Genomic DNA, 12,132 nt, shown 5'->3' with positions numbered 1-12,132 from the left:
GTTTCAGGAGTAGAACCCAGTGATTCATCACTTACATACAATACCCAGTGCTCAGCCCAACAAGTGCCCGCCTCAGTGCCCATCACCCATTTAGCTCATCCCCCCACTCCCCACCCCCATCAACCCTCAGTTTGTTCTCTATATTTAAGAGTCTCTTATGGTTTGCCTCCCTCTCTGTTTTTATTTTTCTTTCCCTTCAATTATGTTCATCTGTTTACTTTCTTAAATTCCACATATGAGTGAAATCATATGATATTTGTCTTTCTCTGACTTATTTCACTTAGCATAATACAGTCTACTTCCATCCATGTTCTTGCAAATGGCAAGATTTCATTTTTTTTGATCGCCAAGTTGTATCCCATTGTGTGTGTGTGTGTATGTGTATATATGTGTGTGTGTGTGTGTGTATACACACACATATATATACCACATCTTCTTTATCCATTCATCAGTCGATGGACATCGGCTCTTTCCATAATTTGGCTATTGTTGATAGCGCTGCTATAAACATTGGGGCACATGTGCCCCTTTGAATCAGCATTTTTGTATCCTTTGGATAAATACCTAGTAGTGTAATTGCTGGGTCATAGGGTAGCTCTATTTTTTGTTTTTGGAGGAACCTCCATACCATTTTCCAGAGTGGCTGCACCAGTTTGCATTCCCACCAGCAGTGCAAAAGTGTTCCCCTTTCTTTCCCACTGGAATTACTTAAACTGGCCAATCCTAAGCCTGCTTGCCCTACCTCACCCATTCGTTCCCACAGAAACTGCAGTAAAGTCTCCTGTCTGTGATTCCTTCACCCACTCTGCCTCCCGGCCGCCCCCCGGTGTTTCCCTGTGTGGCCCTCAGTAGCACAGCAAGCCTCTTGGGCACTATGAGCATAATGAACTATCTTGTTGGTGACAATCGTCTCCTTATCCGTGACCTGACCATTCCCGGGTAACAATAAAACCTACATGTTAAAATACCCTTTCTCATGGATAATCTCCACCAGCAAAATCTTTCCTGATCTTTCCCCTAGCCAGCTTGTATGTATCTGTATCACAGCCGTTACGCTCACAGTCATCAACTCGCCCTGTCTGTGCAAAGGAGACAATAACAGAATGTGCTAGCACACGGTGGTGGTTACGCAGATACACGCTGCAGGCCCTGAGCCCAGGGTTTGGCACATGGTGAGCGTTCAGCACATCTTAGGTCTGGTTGTCATTGTGATGAATGCGGCTTCCGTCTAAGTGACAGGCCACTTCTTACTCCAACCCCCACTAAATTTTCTGCCGCTGCTTTGAGCAATCCTCACTTCTGGGAATCCTCAGGCCTAAAGACAGGCGGGGAAGGAGCTGGCAGGGTCTAGTTTCCTGGGAGCTCAGGGAGCCTCAGGAGAAAGGACTCATCCTTCCAGGAGGAAGAGACAGAAGACAAGCCTGTCCAGTAGCCATATCTTGGCTGCTGAAGATAAAAGGTGATTCTTTCCCTTTGCTTTGTCTCTGGCCCAACGTCCCATGGACTTACATCTGAGTCCTGAGGAGAGAGGCTATGGTAAAACCAAAATGAGCTGCCTTCTCTTAAAACTCCATACAACATCAGCACCCAGGGCAGCGAGCCTGACAGCTTACAGACAGTCGTAAACAGACATTGAACTCCAGCTGACGGTGCGCAGAGGGAGAAAGGGCGCTGGTGTTTGCAGCTGACTTTGAACTGCAAAGAGCCAGGTGGACTGAACAGGTAGATGGAAAGAGAGGGAGAAGATGGTGAGGCCGAGTGGCACTGGGTGGACGTGCTCCTGAACTCCCTGGAGACCTGCCCCCTGCCTCATTTGGGGGACTTGGCAGATGTCCTGAATCTGCATTAAGAGAGCCACTGGGGGGCGCCTGGGGGGCTCAGTGGGTTAAGCGTCTGACTTCGGCTGAGGTCATGATCTCATGGTTCATGAGTTTGAGCCCCGCGTCAGGCTCTGTGCTGACAGCTCACAGCCTGGAGCCTGTTCTGGATTCTGTCTCCCTTTCTCTCTGCCCCTTCCCCGCTCACGGTCTGTCTCTGTCTCTCTCAGAAATAAATAAATATTTTTTAAAAATTTTGTTTTTTAAAAGAGAGAGCCACTGGGGGGCGCCTGGGGGGCTCAGTCAGTTAAGCATCTGACTCAGGACTTCAGCTCAGGTCATGATCTCATTGTTTGTGAGATCAAACCCCATGTCAGGCTACGTGCTTACACTGCAGAACCTGCTTGGGATTCTCTCTCTCTCTCTCTCTCTCTCTCTCTCTCTCTCTCTCTCCTTCTCTCTCTGCCCCTCCCCTGCTCATGCTCTCCTCTCAAAATAAATAATAATAATAAATAATAAACAAACAAACAACAAAAAGAGAGAGAGAGAACCAATGGAACACTAGGTACAGCTGGAGATGCATGTAATTTTTAAACTATTATACAGATTTGTTTTGATCAGGAAATTTCAGATCCTGAACTATAATTACACGTGCAATTTTTCAAGATTATTCTCCCTTTTGTAAACTATTGCTTCCTCTGAGATAGCAGGGCTCAATAGTCTTCCTTTTTTTTTAAGTTTATTCATTTATTTTGAGAGAGAGAGTAGGGGAGGGGCAGAGACAAAGACAGAGAATCCCAAGCAGGCTCCGCACTACCAGCACAGAGCCAAATGTGGGGCTTGAATTCATGAACCATGAGATCATGATTTGAGCCAAAACCAAGAGCAGAACCCTTAACTGACTGAGCCCCTCAGGTGTCGCAGGGCTCGTATTGTTTAACAAACATTTAGCAAAGGCAGAAAACACTGTAAGTTAAATGTTATCAAAGTTCTCTCCCAAACCAATAGCTATGATATCCTCCATGTTTTCAGTGATGAATGGGTTCCTACCCCAGGTAGCCCAACAATCTACGAAACTCCCCCAAACTGGGCCTTAGTCACTACACAACCGAGAAGCCACGTTTTAAACATGAAAGTGAGAACGACAGGGTGTGTTTTGCCAAATTACTGCCACGTAATCCCAGTTTTGCCTCCTAGTGGAAGCCAAGGAGTATGAAGTGGACCCCAAGAAGTCTGCTCACCCTACTCCCCATCCACGAGCAAAACCGCTCTGACGGTTTATGGAACCATCAGAATGTTTTCCAGATATTAAGTCTTCTTCTAACTTCTTTTTTCAAATCCAGGTGTGAAAGAGTCAGGAACATTAATGGAATCATCCCCACCCAGAACCACGCTTTAAATCGACATGAAAAAAATGTACGACTGGTCAACCTGTAAAAATTACCAGCAAAGACAGGGAACATTCATTTGCTTACCTCTGTCGCAGACGGGATACTGACACCTTAATGATTCTACTCATTTGCAATAAGTCTCCTCAACTTGCCAACAGCCAACCCTACATCACAAGTCCCGCTAGAGATGGCTGGGGCTGGGTGGCATTCACAGAGACACACAGGCCCTTCCCAGCCAGGCTCATGGGACCCGACAGGTACAGGTTCTGCCTCAGCCCCGCCCCTGACATAACCCCCTGCAGAGGTTTCCCGCTCGTAGTGGAGACAGACACGTGGGGGAGAGGAGATGAAAAGGAGAAGCAGGCACGTGGGACAGCATCCTGTGCACCTGACAATGGAAAGCACCGCATGGTAGGAACGGGGGCTCCCAGAGGTGGGAACGTGGTTAAGGGAACACGGCAAGGTCACAGACTTCACCCCCTCCCCCACCATATTTCAGCTCATTGAACACAGTGCAGGCTCTCAGTGTTTGCTGGTGAGTTGAGCAGGCTTCCCCAGAAGGTAGAGCCAGTGGTCAGTGCGTGTGATAAGAGAAGAGGCTCTAGTGGTGAGACCTGTCACCCTCACCCCACCCCCTCTTGAGTCCAACAACATCAATTTGCCACTGATGATCAACATTCTACACTTAGAGATTTATTCTTTTGACTTCAAGATTTATTCCCCTATTGTAATACCCATGATTGGAACATCAGTAATGATAGTTTATAGTTGAGTAGAAATGGATTCCCAAAAGCCTTTCTTGAGAACACCTTATGATACAGGGGGAAAAGTAAAGAGCATAAACACGTTCAGAACCTGGTGTGGAGCCAGTAGGCAGATGTGCTACAGGGTCTGGGAAAGGGGTGAGGGCCTGGGAGATAGGATTCACCCAGCCTCGATGTCTCATCTAACGTCTTTACTGAAAATCTCACTTGAATTAAGGACAGAACTAATGAGCTCATGTTCATACAGAACACAAGAGTTCCTTTCCAGAGCATTCCCCCCTTTTTCCCCTTAACCCTGGCCAGAAACACATAAAAAGAAGATTTTGGCAAGAAATTAATGACTCTGCAAAGCTAATCTTCTCCCCCAGAGAGAAGCCAAAGGAAGGTGCCTGCTGAGGGGTGTCTGGGTCTCTACTTCAAAGCCAAGATGCACCAAATGTGAGGGGCTGTCCAAGTCCCCCCAGGGCGGGCAGCAGGGGAAAACAGTCTTCAGGGGGCACTGCCTGGAAGGCAGGTCACTGAACCCAGTGGCCATGGATGAACATGAAAGCAGACTTGAATTTTGAAGGAGGGAAAAGATATCCATGAATGTTGGGTCCAGAAAACGGAACAAGCAGTAAGAAAAGAGGCCAGGCCACCCCAGTGCTCCCAGAAGAAATGGAAGCAGCCAGTGGTGAGCCACCTGCCAAGTGCTTTAGGTGTGTCCTTGATCTTAATTCTCTAGCGACTCCGCGAGTCAGGGCAAACTGCCCCCTGATTTCACAGGTAAGAAGGCCGAGGCTCAGAGGTTCAGTGATTTGCCCGAGGCCACGCTGCTAAGGGTTTCACACAAATGAGGATGCACAATTTATTGCTCTTAGGAAAATATTATCCAAGGATTATGATTCCTTATTTTCCAGAGGTTGAGAACTCTTGCTCTGCAGCCAACCTATTAAGCATCTCATCTGAGCCTGCAAATCTGGAAAATCCTATTCTGGGTGATCTATTCACAGGAAGCACCAGGAACCAGAGCTACTTACACACGGACCTCGCTCCCCCTTCCTCAGCGCGGAGCCCCGGGGGGCAGGGGATTTATTCCATAGCAGGGGCAGCCACAACACCCCTCCCGCCCACCCCTCGCTCCCCTGGGCTGCAGCCTCAAAAGAGAAACCCCTCGTGCCTCCACGTGAAGTTTAGAAAGAGCTTACTGTCAGCCCTGGGACTCAGAGCACCGGGTTAATGCGGATCACACCTCATGAAAAGGCAGCATACGGGGCGCCTGGGCGGCTCAGTCGGTTAAGCGCCCTACTTCAGCTCAGGTCACGATCTCATGGTCAGTGAGTTCGAGCCCCACATTGGGCTCTGTGCTGACAGCCAGAACCTGGAGGTTCAGATTCTGTGTCTCCCTCTCTCTTTCTGCCCCTCCTCCATTTGCACTCTGTCTCTCTCTCTCTCTCTCTTAAAAGTAAATAAACATTAAAAAAAAAAAGAAAAGGCAGCACAGAGATTTTGATAGAAAAGTAGATGGATGTTCCCTCCGTCCAGGACTTAAAAAAAAGAGAACCACGATTCTACCTTAAAGATTCGAACATTATTAATACATCATGACCATGTGCTGAACACCCTCTGTGTGTCTGGAGTTTATATACATTTACACACGCGGTCAGGGCTGGCTCGGTGGGAGGCAACAGATGCCCACGCAGCACGCAAGCCCGAGGATAGCGGTCACAGGGGACTCAGGGCTCTGAAGACAGGAGACTGAGCCCGCCGAGGGGAATGGGAGGGCCGGTTCTGCACACCTGCTCTGTGGCCGAGCCTCCGCTGCCTGCCAGGAGCTCAAACCCCTTCTTAGCTTCAGCTCAAACGTGACTGGCGCCTTGCACTCTGACCCTGGCCTTGACCTTCTGTTAACTGCAAACTCCAGCTTCCGGGGTTTCTCGGTTCCTCATCTGCAGAGAGAAAAGGAACAGCCTCACTGGAGCCTGTGGGATGGAAGAGGATGGCAACAACACGTCGTGGTGCATTCGTGGCCACCCAGGACCAACCCTGTACCTGGCTTGTGGGCAAGTCCAGATGAGGCAGTGTTGGTGGCAAGGTGCTCCAGAGCACATGTGCTAGCTGTTTTACCGGGCAGGCATTATTATTTTCATTTTGTGTATGAGGGGAAGGGCTGAAAACCATATGCCCATAGTCACACAGTTAGAAAGTGCAGAACTGAAATTAGAATTTAGGTCAGTTTATATGTTATCTATTGTTGCATGACAACCTAGCCCCAAACTTCGTGGCTTAAAACAAAAACCATTTTGTTTGCCCACAGTCCCTGGGCTAGACAGGCGGGGCTCGGCTGGAATGCTTGTCCCTATCCCCCCAGGGCACTGCATGGCTTCTTCAGGTGGCTTCAGGTTTGTGATGAGTGAGATCCAAGATGGCCTCACTCATAGGTCTGCCCTCAGCCTGGCCCTCTCTGCTCGAGGACCTTCATTCTCAATGGTCTCTCTTCTCTCATGGACTCTCATTCTCACGGACCCTCATTCTCCAGGATCTCTCTGCCTCATGTGGTTTCTCCAACAGGATAGGGGGACTTTCTGTGGCACCTCAGGGCTCCAAGAGAGCAAAAATGGAAACCAAAGGTAGACTAAAGCCTCACCAGCTTTGAATGTGAAAACACATCGCTTCTTCAACTTCTGTTGGTCAGAGCAGAACGAGGGGCCATCCCAGACCCCAGGGGAGGGGCCTTGGACTCCACCTTTGGAGGAGAGGAGAGACAAAGTCACATGTCAACAAGGCCTAAGGACTGGCCAGGATTTTGATGGCCACCATGGAAACAACCTTCCACAGAACCCCAAGCCTGTGTACTTTGTACCATGCCAAGCACCCCAGGGTCTTTATGGCTGCCAATGCCCTCCTGATGTCATCCGAATCTCCTCCAGAGACAGCCTCTACCCAAGCCAGTGGCACAGGGCTGACGGTGGCACCTTGTTATTTAACAAGCTTGGTGTCCTCAGTGAGCCTGGTGCTCAGCTAGACGACAAGAAGGTACAAGCGAATCAGACCAGGCCCCTGCCTTTCCAGAATTGTTGTCTCCTGAGAGGAGAAGGCCTCGTCCTCTGAGGAACTGAGTAATGTCCTGTCCCCTCTGGAGAACAATGAGAATGTCTGAAAGCAGAAAGCTCATGGGCTGCCAATTAACCGAGGTCTATTAGGTACCTTATTTTTCTAGGCATTCTGTCAGACTGGGGTACTCAGAGGCCTTAGAAAATAAAATGTTAAAGTGGGAAGTTATTAAAGTCATATTTTTTTTAATGTGAAGTGATTAAAAGAAAAATCCCCTCCAGCTTTCAAGTTGGAAACATCCAGAAAGAGAGACGAGCAGCCGCAGCAGGAGAGCTTAGGGCGCTCCACGTTTGTCAACGGCAGACGCCAAAACCCAAACACAAAGAAACTCAGGAGGAATCCAGGCCGCCTTGGGAGCAGCAGGTGGTGGGAGCCCGTCCAGAGATTGCGAAGCTCCCCGGGGCCCTCACTCTGAGGAACCTAAATGTAGCCACTGACGTGAGGACAGCGCCGATGGCCGTGGCTCACACCTTGGCAGGCGGGGCGCTTCCCCATCTTCCACCCCTAGTCTAAGACCATCAGAGCATCTGGTCCCCCTGAAGCCCTCGGTCTCCAGGACAAACCATGTCCATGAAAACCCCATGCTTTCCTCAGCCTTCCTGCTGCTTTACAAGGGCAAATCCTCCACCACCCCCAAGGTGGCTCTACTCACACCCCCAACCATTACTGAGGCCCTAACTTGTGCCATCCGGGTGTGGCATAGCTCAGGGCCGTCCCAGCAATGCAGAAATACAGAGGTGTTGCTCTTGGGGAACTCATAGCCCAGCTCAGGATAGAAATATCGATTTCTCTGCGGGCACTGAAAAGCATCTAGAAGTTCACCATTTAGTGAACCAGTAGTTTCTAGTTCCTTTTAACTTTTGGAACCTGCTGCTTTCTTGTGTGTGCATGAACACACTGTGCTCTTGGGGGTTTTTTGTAGGTGGTAAATCATACCCTGAGGGCCAGGCCTTCTTTGTCTGTGGCTTGTAAAGGTGCCTGCAGGGCTGTGTGCTGCAGCCAAAAATACAATCAATAAATAATTTGCACCTCCCGCTGTGTGGAAACCAGGCTTGAGGAGCAAAGATGGGGATCTCATCGACCCTGGGGTTTGAAGATCTTATCTGATGCTGATGGCCTTTCCCAGAAGATGCCTTCCCATCCGGGCGCCCTTCATCCGCGGGTCTCCTCCCAGCCCCTACTCCGCCTCCCCTTACCTCCCTTCGCCCCACTCACCTTCAAACTTTCATCACCCGCCCCTCTTTCAGCTTGGATCTCCCTGAAGATATAAATGAACTCTCTTTAGGATAACAGTGGAAGGCCTTTCTTCATGACACTTCAAGCCTCAAGCCCAGTGGGCCTTTATTTAAAGCTCCAGAAGCTGATAAGGGCCTCCTGAGTCCTGAAAGCAGCTTGAGCACAGCCCAGAATCGTCTTCCTAGGATATTTTCCCGCCCCAAGTCAGATGCCTCTCCTGAGAGATTCGAGTTGCGAGGGTGAGTAATAAGCAAAGACTCCATCCTAAGTCATGCTGCTCTCATCGAGGACATTCCTGGACCCAACCTTCTAACAGTAAAATGCTTTTCCAATGGCAAACGCCTCTGACCAGACAGCCAAACGAAGCTGGTAAATCTTAGGGAGCTAAAAAATTATTTGAGTCAAAAAACCCAAATGAAACCAAACCAAAAGATGCTACCCAAAATAGCTTCAGTGTTTTCTTCTTTAGTTCCTTAGCAGCCCTGATCCCGCACAGATGATAAAATTCGTCTCTAATGCATGTGAAGTGGTGTTCACGGAGGTGAAGTCAGCCGATGATGCACTCCACAGGCATGCAGAGTAGAAACTGCAAAGCTCCATGGTGCTTCAGATACAAGGTCAAACACATAAGCTTCCTCCAGGGCCATAGGTCAGGTGTGGGACTTTGAGCACAGATGCCCTTCTCCAGCCAAGGCCAATCCTCAGGGACGAGGGAGGGGCATCGGAACTAAAGCCGGCTGACCGGGGTAGTGCATGGAGTCTGCTTTTCAACCCCGCCCCCGGGAGAGGCCCTAAGAGGATCGTGTCCCTGAATTGGAGTACTCATGGGAAATGTTGACCTCTAGGGACCAGACTTCTGTAGGAAGTCTTGAATGAAAATGCTTACAGTTGTCAGGTTGATGTGCTTGGAGGTCTGAGCTTGTGCTCAGAGGTCAAGGTAAGCACCTGTACCCAGACCCCGGGGGGAAGCCCCAGAGGTGGCTCTGTCGCCTGACCCACCTGGAGCCACCCCCCCACCTTCCCCCCCACCCCCCCCACCCCCGCTTCTCTCCCCGGGAGTGGAAGAAACAGAGAAGCTCAGAACTCATGGTTGGTGCCCCGGAGGTTAATCTTTTTTTTTTTTTTTTTTAATCTCCAGGGGCGCCTGGGTGGCTCAGTCAGTTAAGCACCTGACTTCCGCTCAGGTCATGATCTCGCAGTTTGTGAGCTTGGGGCCCATGTCGGGCTCTGTGCTCACAGCTCAGAGCCTGGCACCTGCCTGGGATTCTGTGTCCCCCTCTCTCTCTGCCCCTCCCCTGCTTGCACTCTGTCTCTCTCTCTCTCTCTCTCTCTCTCTCTCTCTCTCAAAAATAAATAAACATTAAAAAAAATTTTTTTAAAGTAAAAGAAAAATCTCCATTTGCCTTCTCTGGGCACGAAACTTTCTCATTTTTTTCCCACCTGTGCACCTGCCTTGTCTTCCATACTGAGGGAGATTCTCCATTTAGGTGGGACCTGCGGCCTCAAATGCTTTGATGTTCTTCCCCCAGAAGGTAAGGCCTCTCTTCCTGGGGCTTGTGGCAGCTCTGTGGCCACGCTGACTGATGGAAGGTGGTGGAAGGGGTGGAAGGGCCTCCAAGGCTCGGTGTAGAAGGTCTCATTTACCAGAACAGACACTCTTTGAGCCCTGATTCCAAGTCATAGGTCTGGTCACCTGGAGCCACCGTGCTTGGAGAAGCTCTGGTGAGGACCCCACTAAGCCCAGTCTTCGTGGCACCCCAGCCCCAGCTCAGACTCCAGACGTGTGTGTGGAGAAGCCTCCAAATGACCCCCAGTGCAGTTACTTGGGTCCCCTCAGACATGCTGGTCTTCCCAGCTGAGGCTCAGACACTGTGGAGCAGAGATAAGTCTCCTTAATGTGCCACCTTTAAATCTCAGCCATAAAGAACCATAAGCATAATAAAATGCTTCTTGTTCTCTGGCACGAGGCCATGGGGCGCTTTGTTACGCAGCGCTAGATAACCGGAGCATGATCTAAGCTGCTTTTCTCACCCCAGCTCTCACACAGACTCATTAGGCTTCTATGGTTCAACCCACAGCATGTGTCTTTCACGTGCAGAGTGCTGTCATGTGAGGGGTTGCTGGAAAGGGGGTTAAAGCCCCGGTCCCGGCACCCAAGGGACATCCAATGGGTTGGAGAGACACTCCTCCACTCTTCCTGCATGTAAACAAGTAGAGGCTAAGCAGAGAGAGGTCTCTCCCACCTCTGATCACAGGACAGCAGGGGACGTTAATCGCCCCATGTCCTGGGCAGGTGCACTACAAGGGGGCAAAATTCCCCCTGGGGTACAACGTGTGTCTCCTGAAGTTTGAAAGCTCTGTCCCTGGCAACTGCCACAAAGGGCCTGGGGTCTTCCGAAAGCCCTCAAGAAATAATCCTGACCGCTCAGTGGAAAGTACACAGCCCCTTCCCAGGTAGCAAAGACTGACTAATGGTGAGAAGAGGGGAAGATAGTGCTTGAAAGAGGCAGGAAAGAACACCATTGCAGGTGCCCCCTCGCAACACATGAAACATACGAAGATCGTATTTATGAATCACGACACCACAGCAGAGAACTCTGCCAGTCCCTCCTCATGTCGTCTGGTCTACCCATGGTCCTGTCTCCCGGCACCTGCCTGCTTGGAGACGAACCCTGGGGGCACCGAGGACACAAGGAATCCAGACAACAGACACTCACGCAGGAGTTAAAGACCAAATTCCAGGGGCTGGAGTTCTCTGGCCAACAATGACTTCACATTCTTGGGAATAAACTATTGACCAGATGCATGAAGAGAAGATTCGTGTGCAAAAACAAGCACAGGCCACAAAGCTAGTGTTCTGAACCAGAACGTCTTTCACAGACACGTCCACCCCGTGGGGCTAGGTTCCCAAGCAGGTTCCCCCAAAGCCCACTGAAGATCAGGACCGCACCTGCCTAATGGCAGTCGGGGGGAGCTTTGGATTCAGCCCAAAGACAGTGTATCTTCAGCAGATAACTTCCAGGAAGATAATACCTTTGGGTTCCACTCATTTGGAAGTCCATCTCAAATATGAGCACTGTCTGGAAAACTAGCTTTCCCTCCCCCCCACCCTGGCAAATGTCCTTTCTATCTGTTTTAAATTTAAAAGAAAGAAATGTCCTAGAATATTTAGAAAGTATAACCCCCTACTCCCTTCCATGGGAAGCAAACCTGAAACATTTTGATTCTACATCTTGCATTGGCGGCTGTTGGCTACAGAAAAAGAAACCGAGGCAGCACTGAGGGGAGAAGCTGGATGAAAGCTGAGATGTTTACAGGTAAAGGTTGGGGTTTCCAGCAGTGAGCTTCTTGGGGGCAGAAGTGTGTCCTGTCCCCTTGTATCAATAGCATCATGTCGTCCAGCCCTGAGCAGGGATCCCAATAAGGACACGATGAGTGAATGAACTAATGAATGGATAGATAATAAGCAAATGAATAGGGTGGCTCAGTTGGTTGAGCGTCCAACTTTGGCTCAGGTCATGATCTCACAGTTTGTGAGTTCGAGCCCCACGTCAGGCTCTGTGCTGACAGTTCAGAGCCTGGAGCCTGCTTTGGATTCTGTGTCTCCCTCTCTCTCTCTCTGCTCCTTCCCCATTCTCTCTCTCTCTCTCTCAAAAATAAACATAAAAAAAATAAAAATAATAATTATTATTATTACCCAGTGAAAAATCTTAGACTCCCCTCTGCCTCCTACTCCCACCCCAAACCTCCACATCTAGTCAGATACTCAGGTCTCTTGATTTTTTTTTTTTTGTCCCAAACCATCTCCTGTTCTGTCCCCTCCTTTCCACG

General features: G+C 49.7%; 1 long non-coding RNA gene across 3 annotated transcripts in view; it reads right to left on the bottom strand.

Moving 5' to 3' along the window:
* The window catches only part of LOC113598600 (uncharacterized), a 186,512-nt gene that overhangs the window by 3,648 nt on the left and 170,732 nt on the right, over positions 1 to 12,132 (bottom strand). The window lies entirely within an intron of this gene.

Source organism: Acinonyx jubatus, chromosome B2, assembly GCF_027475565.1.
Source record: "Acinonyx jubatus isolate Ajub_Pintada_27869175 chromosome B2, VMU_Ajub_asm_v1.0, whole genome shotgun sequence".
NCBI classification, from domain to species: Eukaryota; Metazoa; Chordata; class Mammalia; order Carnivora; family Felidae; genus Acinonyx; species Acinonyx jubatus.
The sequence above is the reverse complement of the archived record's forward strand: the minus strand, read 5'-3'. Positions and strand labels throughout refer to the sequence as shown.